General features: G+C 35.3%; 1 protein-coding gene across 1 annotated transcript in view; it reads left to right on the top strand.

Annotated features, from left to right (window-relative positions):
- Positions 1 to 1,375: 1,375 nt before the first annotated feature.
- The window catches only part of LOC6628266 (uncharacterized), a 35,912-nt gene continuing 25,009 nt past the window's right edge, over positions 1,376 to 12,278 (top strand). The window contains exons 1-2 of the mRNA XM_002052510.4: positions 1,376 to 1,995; positions 2,230 to 2,302. The gene's annotated coding sequence lies outside the window, so the exon portion shown is untranslated. The remainder of the gene's footprint in view (positions 1,996 to 2,229; positions 2,303 to 12,278) is intronic.

The following is a 12,278-nucleotide window of genomic DNA, read 5'->3' as shown; positions in this document are numbered from 1 at the left end:
AGCTGATTTTTTCGGTGGGAATTAGTTGACGATGACTTTTCAGGCGTTGCGTGTCTGGAGCGCATTAGCCACCAGCAGCCAGTCGGGGCAAACAAAAAGCGTCAGCGTCAATTGAGTTGTCAGCCAAGTGACAAGCCATTACTCAGGGTGGTCTTTGGGTATAGAAGTAGTATGATATCTAAGCCGGACTCGTAGTCTGTTATTTTCGGGGTGTTAATGGAAGGCGTTGAAATGTTCAAAATTTAATTTATTTTTGTCTTTTTTTTTGCGGCCATAATATGCAAATTGAACAGGAAATCGCCGCAACAGCCGATTGTCAACATTTGATTTAAAAGTGATACAAAGGCTTTAATAGACACAAAAGAATCCGTCAAATATTGCCAAAAACTGGTTCGCTTGAAAGTAAAACTAAAGTTCCGTAAAAGCAACAACAAGTTTCATTGATTACAAAGCACATTATTATTAAACTGAAGATTTGCTGACAATAAGAAACAGTATTAATGAAAGCAGCGTTGCGTTTAGATATACGAAGCCTTAATACTCTTCTCAGATAACTCAACGTATTTAAAGCTGACCAGATGTTCCAAATATACATATTAGAAGTCAATAAGGTCAATATTCTTAATATTGTAGCTAAATTCTTTATTTTATGGTGAATCTTTATGGCATACTTTGAGAAGACGGCTAATTACATTTTACTTATTTAATCTCTTGCCTCACGTTATTTGGCAAGAATTTTGAGGTTTTCGCTAAAAGCTAATTTTATTCTTAGATATATTTAATGATCCACAAGCCGCATAACATATTTAAGAAGCTCAGCTTTTAATTAGTGATTGCCATCTTTTTGGGCAGTTCGCGGTCGACTGAGTTGCATAACCTTTTTGCAGAGGCTTGTCAGAGTTTATGTAAGAGTGAAATGAATGCCATTTAGATAGCATTTAGCTTGGCGTGGCTTACAATTTGCCTGACCATATTCCGGCTGTACATACTTAGACGTGTACTAGTTCCATATTTGGTGCATATTTTGTCAATGGCTCTGGCCGCGGTCTTGTGGCCGGCCCAGTGAAGTGAAGTCGTGTTGAGACAAAGTGCAATAATTCACACTCACTTTGGTGCGACCCATTGGGCTTGTATATGGGCTGGCACAACACAACGCGAATCGACATGCCGCATGCCGCATGCCGCATGGTGCACGGTGCATGCAATCCATGCAGATGCCGAGCAAAAATTATGCTTGAACTGAGGTGATTATGAAATTTTACATGCACACGCTGCCACTTTGTATAGTTTATGAGTTGATAAAGCAGGCGAGGCGTGTCTATCGGGCAGCATCGAGAATTCCGTCTGAATTGTTCGAATAAAGTTATTAAATTGAATTTATGATTTCTATAATCAAAACACGAGCGTGCAGTTGAAAAATGAATTGTTTGCCAATTTCAAAGTGCCACCGGCGATACGTGTATTTTCAGTTAACAATTTATGACTAATTTGGGCATGATTTATCCAAATGTACATAAAACAATATGCAAAATTGCGGCCATCTAGCCGGCAACTTATTGTGAGGCCACAAGAGCTGAGCGCTAGCCAAAAATAAAATATGTTTGCGAATTTAATTAAGTTAAACAAAGGCCATGGACAGCAGCTCGCATCAAAACGATAATCAAATGTATTCGATTCTATATTTTTTTGAATATATTGCGGGCACGCCTTACCCAAGACACAAACCGTATACGTATATTCGCCTGGATCTGAACAGCTTCGGCAGCTTCGCTTGCAATTCGGCTGCAACTGCGGATTTCGCTTCGGCTGTGCCTAAAGCCTCGGCTTTCCGGCTGAGACAGATCGAAGCTGTTCGAGTCGCTAGCTACTTCAACTTGGCGTTGCATAAAAAGTGGTTCAGTGGAGCAAACGGCTTCAGACTGAAAGCATCGCGTGCGCGGCTAAAAGTATCTCAAAGATATTTAAACTTAAAGTTAAGCGGCGCGGAAGTGAGGTGTAGGTGTTTAGTAAATGAATAAACTTTATAATATAAATATAAATCTATTGTGATCATCCAGATTCTTTTTGAATTTATAAAGAAATTAAACGAGCTTCTTAATTTATCTGTGTGTTATGCAAATTAAAACAATTGTTGCAAATTCAAATAAATAAGATTAATATGAATTTCTAGAGAATTTTGTTCTTCCTATATGTTAATTAACATTTATAAATATAAATTTGCATTTGCAGCTACGACGTATACGTAATATTTGGATACATATATATTTATAGGCAGTTGCACACGGTTATAAATTAATCCAAGGTGAGTTTTATGTGCGTTTTGGAGGCTATTTTGTTCAAGAATACGACTAAAAAAATGGTTGCAAATAAAATGGTGCATTTATATATTTTTAAATTAATACATAGTACTAATTGTACAACAAAAATATTATTTTTTTAAGAACTAAGTCAAATTAAATTTCTATATTACTTTAAATTTCATAAAATAAATATTTTAATTATTTGTTCGGAACAAACACTAATTTCCCAGTAACGTATTTTAATACAATATAACTTCAAGTATTTAAAAAATCTGTTCAATTAAACTGTTTCGCAATTTATTTTTGTGACATAAAATATTTAAACATTTGAAATTTTTGTTGCTGAACAAAACGTTTATATACATATGCAAATAATATGCAAACAATGAATAATGCTCCTCTTTAAATATTAAAAAAAAAACGTTGATTAGATAAAAAAGTCAGTTCAGCTGGGAAACATATAGAATACTAGAATATTATATAACTTGGTGCTGCCTGAGTTAAACAGCTTGACAATAGAATAAAAAACAAGACAGTCGCGAAATGTCGCCAATATAAATACACAATTAGATGTGTTAAAATATAAAATTTATTGCAACTCATTGTACGATATTCTAGATCAGGTTTCTCCTTTGTCAAGACAGCAGCAACGACAAGTCGGTCGCACGAACAGCAAATTCCAGATTTCACCATAAAATATATAAGTAAAAGTTAGCAATTACAATAACAATATTCGATCTGAATACTTTGAATTAGCTTTAATCAATCGGACAGATGTCAGTCGCTGCAAGAGAGCCAAGATAACTGGACAAATTTGCATATTAATTTTAATTGAGCGCACAACATTCAAGACACTAAAAATTACGAGAGTATGAGACGACGATGAAGTGCAGTCAGTTAATTGAAATTGAAAATGTCAAATTCGAGTACCAATTCCAGATTCAAATGAAATCGAGCTGAATAAGCCATTGGAGACATTAGAGCAGCTGCGGTAGGTCTAACAACCGTTTGCTTGTAATGAACACAAATTAACATACAATACGAGCTGCCAGCGACAGATTGTCAAACACCAAGGCGAACAAATGCTCAGAAAGTGTGGACTCCAATGTGGACTCCAGTGTCCCAAATATCTGCAGAGTCTGTGCTCTGCTCTGGATCTGAACTCCTGTCTAATGAATAATTCATGTACTGCAGTCGATAGACATTTGTTGGCTCTTACGTGCAGCGTGTTAACTGCTTAACGCATTTCATTTTCATTTGGCATTTCAAATATGTGCGAAAATCTATTGAGTTGAGCCAGTTTGTTGCCTAAGTCTTTTGATTGCCAATTGATGGTCATCGAATTTGTATGGCCACGCATATGGTTGGTTATATATTCTGTATAAGCTATTCAGACTCCTTCACTTCCGGCTTGAAAGTAAATGTTTGTCCCATGTTTGATTACATGATGGCATTGGCCAAGCTTAGTTAAATAAAACTTGACTAAAATTCGCCAAAAAAAAAAAAGACGAATATCTGATTTGCATATGCAAATTTGATTCCCACGACTTTAAATTGTGTGCGAAAAACACAAAATCAAACAAAAGGCCATTGAGCTTGGACTTGAGGATCTGCGATACAATTCTGATTACTTGATTGACATTTAATGCTCTAGTCAGGGGCTACAAAAACAGAAGTCAACACGTATTATATATAATCAGATATATCAGACACTATACAAAAACTTTGTTTAATCTTTGTGTGCATCTTTTTCTTACTTGGCTTAAATATATATTTTGACAACTTAAATTAACACCCGGGCTAAGGCCATTAATGCGTTAAGGTTGCAAATTAACGAACCGCATTGAATTCACATTTTGTATACTCTAGCACACAGCACAACCAAATGGTCTATTTGACTATATAAGGTAGAGAATTATTCAAATATGCATATATTGATGTAATATATACATATATGGAAAAGCGTAGTATTCATATGCGTTTCCTTATAGCAAATTTATATTGTTTACAACATGTTGTGATAGGAAAGTCTCAAAAATATATATAAATAAATATAATGTATTTTGTTTTGCTTATGAAAGTATTTTCAGATTGGATAATATTTTGAATACTTTTGAATATTTAGAAATTATTTTAAAATATTTTATATTTTTTAGGTTTAAAGTATCTAGAAATACTTAATCTTTAGTTGGATTGCTATGCCAATGTACGGTAAAAAACCTAGCTAGATATTTAAAATAAAATATTTTTAGTCATGTAAGAGTATAAAAGTTTCTGTGAAATTTGAATAATTTTGATCGTACACCGTTTTGTAGTTTGGATAACGCAGGTAATAAATAAGCAGAGCTATGACAGCCGCTTGACTAATAGAACAGGGAACACAGATATTTATCTTAATGAAGTCGACGCATTGCCAGTCAAATTGGACTTGGTTCTAACCACGACAGGCAGCCGCTTGCGGCAGGGCGAGCCACATGCCAGACTGCGCCCAGAAATGCGTACGGCCTGATTGACATTTGCTAGGCTCACAAAAAATAAAACAAAAAATAAATAAAGTGCATTACCAGACGGACTCAAGTGAAACTAACGACATTAATTGAGTTTCCACCAGAGCGGCTCAAGTGATTGCCCAGTCGATCTCACCTACCAGACTTGCATTTGGAGCGGCCCGATGTGGAGCAGGCATCTCTGTCATAACTTAAGTGCATTCAAGGCCTCTTTGCTGGTTGGGTGTACCCTGTTCTGCTTTTGGTTGTATAACAAATGAATTCAATTTAGTAAGGCTAGCAAATTAACCAAAATATTTGGTTCAAAGTTCAATTAGATGAGTTAAGCGTTAACAGCAACAATAACTGCAACGTCAGCACCCAAGAGAGAAGCATTACGTAATGAATTGTAATCAAAACAAACACAAGCTACAACTATAACAAGGGCAAGCACACGAATCTATTGAATGCATTCGTCTAAAAATCAACAGGCATTCGATACGCGAATCACAATCGTAAATCAAAAAGAAGCCCATGCCTGCAGAGGCCCAACTGATTGAGCCCAGGGGACAATCTGCAGGTAAAGACTGCAAATAGAAATCAAAACGAACTTTAAGACTATCAAAAGATCATGAGTCTATTGACATCTTAAATTACATAAGAATGTTGGTTAATTAATTGTAGTAGCCGGATTGAACTAAGGTGACCTTCAGCTCGAGACAAGAGTCAGTTGCTTTGATATTTGCTAATGACGTTGCAATGAGTTGCGAATGAAGGAAGTATTGGGAATGGTCTTTATAATTAGGTCAGTTGTGAAATGTTCCCTAAACTTCAATTAAAATATCATTGTCACGTTCTTTTAGCCATGTTGAGGGTATTATAATCTTGTCATGAAGTAGTAGAATACTTCGCCGAACCCATAAAGTATATATATTCTAGACCAACAGCCGATTTGATACGCCAACATCCGTCCGTCCATCTATCCGCCTATCTGTCTGCCTGTTTCTTTGTAGGCTCTAATATGAAATACTTTTTTGAAGAAATAATTTGACTGTAGAGCACGCCTCAAACAAAAACTACAAGTTTATATAACAATAAGAGTTTTTTATTTATCTATATTTTTCCTTGATACAATTCAAATATTTAAAATATAACTGAAATAATGAAAAGAAACATAATTAAGGCGAAAAATAATGAAGTCTCGTAGGTTATACAAAAGAAGCGCCTCAATATCTCCACGGGCTATCCTGTTGTGACTCGTATTACACTCACAATTTTGTTAATAATGATTTGTGTTGAATGACACAGAAGTCGTCTATCGAAATTTGATTTGGAAACATTAATGCAGAAATCAAAGCATATCTATTTATCGCGCATTATTACAAAAAGGTTTTTGTTTACAATGCCCTGCGGCGTCGGTCAGTCAAAAGTTCAAGCGTTTTGTTATTATGAGTTTCTTATTTTTGGCCAGGGTTCAAAGACGGGTTCAATTGGGCAGTAAGTCAATCAGTTTTTAGGAGTGTGGGTGAATCGAGAGGGGGGTGGTGGATTTGGGCTTTGGGGTTTGTCAGTTATTTGGCCAGTCACGCATGCCTTTCGATTTCTACGAATCTCTGCGGTGATTACTCAATTCAAATGCGAGCGCAATGCAAATTTATCTTTTGCCTGAATTTGCATTTCTCAAAACAAAGTTCGTGATATGTCACAGGCGTTAGAATGTGCCCCACCAAAAAATAAAGGAGGACAACCTCGGCACCACCAACAACAAAAGCAGCAGCAGCAACAACAACAACAACAACAACTGTGACAGCATTAACAGCAGTTAGTTGACACTTTGTGGCAATTAGCAGAGACTCAAATTTGACATTCGAATTGGCAGCGCGTCGTATGCCAATTGTCTTCTCCAAAAATTTGTCGGCTAGTTTAATTGCAAGTACGTTTATATATATTTGTTTATTCATGTTTTTATTTTAATATGATAAATTTATTGCGGCTTTCTTAAATGAACTTCGTTAAAACAAATGACTTAGGCAGCGAACTTCAATTTCTTAGAAATTTTATAGCATGTGCTTAAAAGCTTGTCAAAATTTGTGTAACGAATGTGCGTGGGGACCAGACACGACCTTTTAAAAAATATATATAATATATACGATGCATATGTAGTGATTCATGATTAATAGAATGAATAAAAAACGCTTGATTAAGTTTTAATGCAAAATAAATAATGCTTTATTGAACACAAAGAACTGATCTAATTGTATATTATATTATTATAATTTTTAATTATTTATATATATTTAATTATATTATATAATTTTTCAATATATTATATAATTATGTAAATAGATGATTTAAATAACTAAGCATATTGAACATAATATATGTATTATATTCTATTATATTAAGTAGGTCAATTAGTTGGAGAATATGTTTGTCTTGTCTCTAATGGGTCTGTTATTCTCTATGCTATCTATCACATGTCAGAGTCTCTCCAAAGTATATAATCTACTTTATCATTATTATTATATCATAATCTTATCCGAAATCTATTTTAAAATTCACATTTTATAATTAGTTAATGAAACTAATGCTAACTTAAAACACATGAATAACAAACAAAAATTGATTTATTATATTGTTGTATGAATTCCAATGTAATGGATGTATACAGCATATCTCCTAGTCGAGCATGGCCAGCTAAATTATTTTCGCTTGATTAATTATCAAGTTGTCGAAAGATTACAGTTTTTTTTCTTATCTGAATTTTTTGGTTTTTCGAGTCGGCAATTTCGTCGATTAAAGCATTTTAATTACTTTATTGGCTCTTCGTTTTTTTTTTTGAGAAGTATTGGCCAATTGGCATCGATTGGTGGCAATAGTTAACACCTGTTGTGGGCATTGGCTACATGTTTATTATCAGGTATCCAGGTCAAGTCGGCATGTCTATGGCTGTCATTTAATGCAAATTATTGCGCAATGTTTTAGCTTGTTCCATTACAAATTGGGGCTTGTGCAAGTGGCTAACGCATGTGGGCGTGGCCGCGCTGTAGGCTATTGAGCACAAGGCGTTACTTTAATTTCAAATTCTTACAAAAGAGCACAGAAAAATGTTTTAAGCAAATGCTTCGGGCTGTTTGCCATGAACTGCAAGGAAGTCGGCGTAGCCATCGAAATCGAGGTTCTGTTTCCTTAGCGCAATTTAAAATTACATTTTGACTTAGCTAAATGAACGAAAAACAAATGTAAGGCGCAGAAATGAGTTAGAGCTCAGTACATTAAATATTTACAAATATTTTTAACAATGTTTAATCTTCTGAATTTATATATTATAATAAGGTACTTGGTATGATAAAGTCCGTTCAGTGCCGGCAAATTATGGGCACTGAATATATTTTTTATGTAGCGTTCTTAATTGTTTATATACTTTTTGGGGTTGTTGAACGCGCAAATTCTCTAATTCAGTTCTCTCGGCAAGTACAAATACCAGATTTCAATACACTTTCCTAGAGTATTACAAATGTACAGCAAGAAGTAATGGCAATGCCAAAGGTTTTTTGCATTAAGTCTTAAGTACAGCTTCTATTTGATTAGGCCCAGTTTAGTGAAAAAAAATCCGCCTATGCCAAATTTATTAATTTAAGTCCCTTTTATAATATTATATTAATTTTTAAATAATTATAATTATCTCGTCCTACATTCAATAAATTTAATCTTATAAATATTTTTTGTGTTAGGGTATTTCCATATTATGTTAGCAAACATTTGTGTTTTTCTTGTTCAGTCATTTTGTTAGCATGAGCCGTAAACCGCTTTTTAATTACATTCCCAAAAACAAAGTCATTTTGTATAATCTGGCAATTTGGAACACACAAAAACATCATACAAGCATTTTTTGGCTTATATATAACAGTTGTATTAATAAAAACAATTGTTTATTATTTGTTTATAGCACTTGGTAAGGCTAAGGTAATTTTTAAAATGTTCCAAAAATGAAATATAGGAAATTATACATTTTGAACAACAACAAGGGAATTTCTCAATGATTTTGTATTCTTTATAACAAGAATGCGTGACCAACAGGTTGCCTTAAACTTATTTTGTTGAACGACAGTAAAATAAATTTTTATATTTTTCAAATTAACTGGAAACTGGCAAAGAGCTAAAATCAATTCTGAAAGCCAATAAACTGATGAATGAAATTAAAATAACAAGCTAATAGTTATTATAGTTAATTGGATATACAAAAATGTATAGGTATACTCAATATAACTAATATTTATTTTATTTTTACCCTAAACAAAAAATAAATATAAATAAAATCTAATATATTATTATCGCTCATAAGTGCCTAAAAATATTTTTAGAAAAATAAGAATTGACTTACAAACATTTGAAAATATATAATTTGTAAAAAAGTTCTACGATTTTCAAAAATTGTGATTTTATTTTATAAATTACAAAATGCTTGCTGTTGTTGTGCGAGAAGCGTTCCTAATTGGAATTTAAATGCCGGCACCCCTCGGGCAATTAACATTGCCCAAATGCTGTGTCTCGAATGGGGACCACGGTGACAAATGATCAGCTGTTGCAACGAGCAGCATGCAACTTGTTGCAACGTGCAACCGGCGAGGCTTGTGAACGACATCAATTAGCAAAGTTTTTAATGCGGTCGCATTTGGCGTGAAACTGCAAAAGAGCCAAGCCAGCCAGGCAGAAATGCCAAGTAAAATGCGTAGAAAAACGCCTCGAGTCAATCAATATTGTTGTGTGTGTCGAGCGACGCGTATTACAAGCCACTCGCAACGTGTCCAAGAGCCGGGACCACGATCAGTTTAACTAGCCTCAAAGTGTTGGCCATGCAGCCTTGGACGCAATGGGTCTGGCAGATTGCGATGCCGATGCCGAAGTCAACGTCGATGCCGATGTCGATGCCGATGTTAGATTGGAAGCCATTTGGAAAGGCGGCACTCGAATTACGCGGCAACTTACGCAAATTTTTTGTAAACGCCGCCAGGCTCAAAGCAGATGGAGACCAGGCAGCAACAACTACAACTCCAACGCCGGCACACCCTAATGCTATCTGCTTTCTCGGTCTCCGATAGCGCTCGGGAGTTTAATTGAAATCTGCGTTGCCCGTCCAACTAGTTTACGCATTCGAAAGGCCTGCGTTGTGCGGGTAATTAAAAACATGTCGTTCGTTTTTGATACTCTTGAGATTGAGAAAGGTTCAGTAACTCAGTCACGAACATTGCATAATCCATGCTGATTGCATATAAGACAGAAAAGATTTCATATTATGATGGCGATCAAAACTCATTTAAGGAGGATAGCAATTAGGTTTGTGAGGATATAAAATTGACTGTCTGTGAAGATATGAAATAAAGTAAGATACAACAAGACTTAACAGGATTTAGTTCCTATGAGTTCAAACAATATATATTATATTAGAAGTAGTTTGTTTATTTTGGCTTAAGAAGAAGATCGTTGCGGAGTATAACCAGCAAGTATAATCTTTTTAAGCGTTGTGTGTCTCTACTAGGATACTCTTGTATCTACTTTTCTTGTCTTTTTTTTAAATCTTAAAATCTTAAAATATAAAATTAAGTTTCTAATAATATAATATATATATATACTTGTAGTTGTTTACCTTTTGCAACTCAGCTCATCTGGAGTAGAGTATTTAGACTTCTTTATGCTAAATTGAATGTTACATTGAATTTATTTTTTCTATGCTGCTTGCGGGCGCACATTGCGTATACGCAACAGTTGTCAAAAGGCAGTTTTTTTTTTTTCGAACCATTTATTATTTATTTGCGTGTTGTTGGTTTGGCCGGCTGCATTGGCATTTTGGAGGATGTGCAGCCGACTGATTAATGGTGAATGATTAGGCATTTTGGAGGATGTGCAGCCGACTGATTAATGGCGAATGATTAATGGCAGGCGGTCAGATGAGTGGGAATTCGGGGTACTTTACGACACCCTCCTGACCGACTGGGCAGCTAAACTTGCCAAATTATACCAGTTTATTAAACTGGTTTCATTAGGAGTAATGCCCCGCGGCAGTGCACAAAAACGAAAAAAAACATGTAGAGGCATTTAATTTAAAATAAATGTGACGCACTTTCAAGTCCCGCCCCGACAGCATCTAACGAGATCTATGAACATTGCCCAATTGCAGGGTATGACGTGACATCCTGGTAATCGGCCACTGCCCGTAATGGTGGGGTCTATTGGCTACTGGGTAACTTAATATGCGCACATTGATTGCATTTTATGGCCCAATCTTGGCCAGATTTGTGCCCCTAGCCTCGCCAGCAAAGTGAGCGGCAATCGCATTGGACACGCAGACCCAAAAGCAACAAAATCCAAGGATTTTAATTATTTGCACAAAAATCTAATTTCCGTCCTGAACATAACTGGGACTCTGCTGCTGCACGCCTGATGCAATCGCACCTAAAAAATTGATATATATATTGAGTGCCACGCAAAAGTTTACAACAAATCAAACGCCGACGTCGCGTTTGACACAGTTTTTTTTTTGGAGCTCAGGAGCAGCCTGTAGAAAATCAAACCACAAACGAAATTTATAGAGCGCGTTGAGAGACGCAAAGCATTTAAATGGATGTGGACGTACTTGTTATTGTTGTTGTTGTTGTTGTTGCTTTTGTGGACCAGTTCCAGGTTCGCAGCGTGGTGCGTGCGATGTCGCTCAATCAATGCAATTCATTCATTGAGTTTGAAATGGACAACGGCACGCGGGACAACGAATTGAGACCTGAGAGTCGGAGACTGAGACTGGAACTGGAACTGGAATGGGAACTGGGACTGCGCTGCCTTTGGCCAAGTGACTTTCAAGTCTCTGCCACACAGTGGCATTCAGTTATAGACAGCAAGTGGTGGGAGAGGGCAGCAGCTTCTGATGCAACAGCAGTTGATAGCACAAGCTTTAAGTATTCACTTAGCACACACATAAATGTCATAAATGTTGACTCACGCGCATGAATTTTATTAATTCACGGATCCCTTTTTTCAAATAAAACACTTATACCTAAGATTGCAAAAATTTATTTAATTTTAATTGAAAAGCAAATGTATCGAATTTTTAAATATATTTATATTTATGCGTTACTTGTGGGTAAACAGAAACGTGGGCTTAACGTTTCGTAATTTGCCTTGTTGGCGATTTGTACGATTTTGTATTTAAAAAATGAAGACCTTTGCTTTTGTTAATAAATTTAAAAAATATTTTAAATGTTTAATAATTAAAATTACAAATAATTTGAATAAAATGTATAAATTTGATTTAGAAAGAATCTTTGGTAAGATCCCCAACTTGTAAAGTATTTATAATATCAGGAAGTTTCAGTTAAATCGATTTTTATTGAAATTTAAAATTTGATAATAAGAATATCGAGTATATTCTGAATTCTGAACTCTACGTTCAATTTATCTGTTACCCGATATCACATCTTGTGGCATGGGTATTTTTCGG

Source organism: Drosophila virilis, chromosome 4, assembly GCF_030788295.1.
Source record: "Drosophila virilis strain 15010-1051.87 chromosome 4, Dvir_AGI_RSII-ME, whole genome shotgun sequence".
NCBI classification, from domain to species: Eukaryota; Metazoa; Arthropoda; class Insecta; order Diptera; family Drosophilidae; genus Drosophila; species Drosophila virilis.
This window is presented reverse-complemented; position numbering and strand designations above follow the sequence as displayed.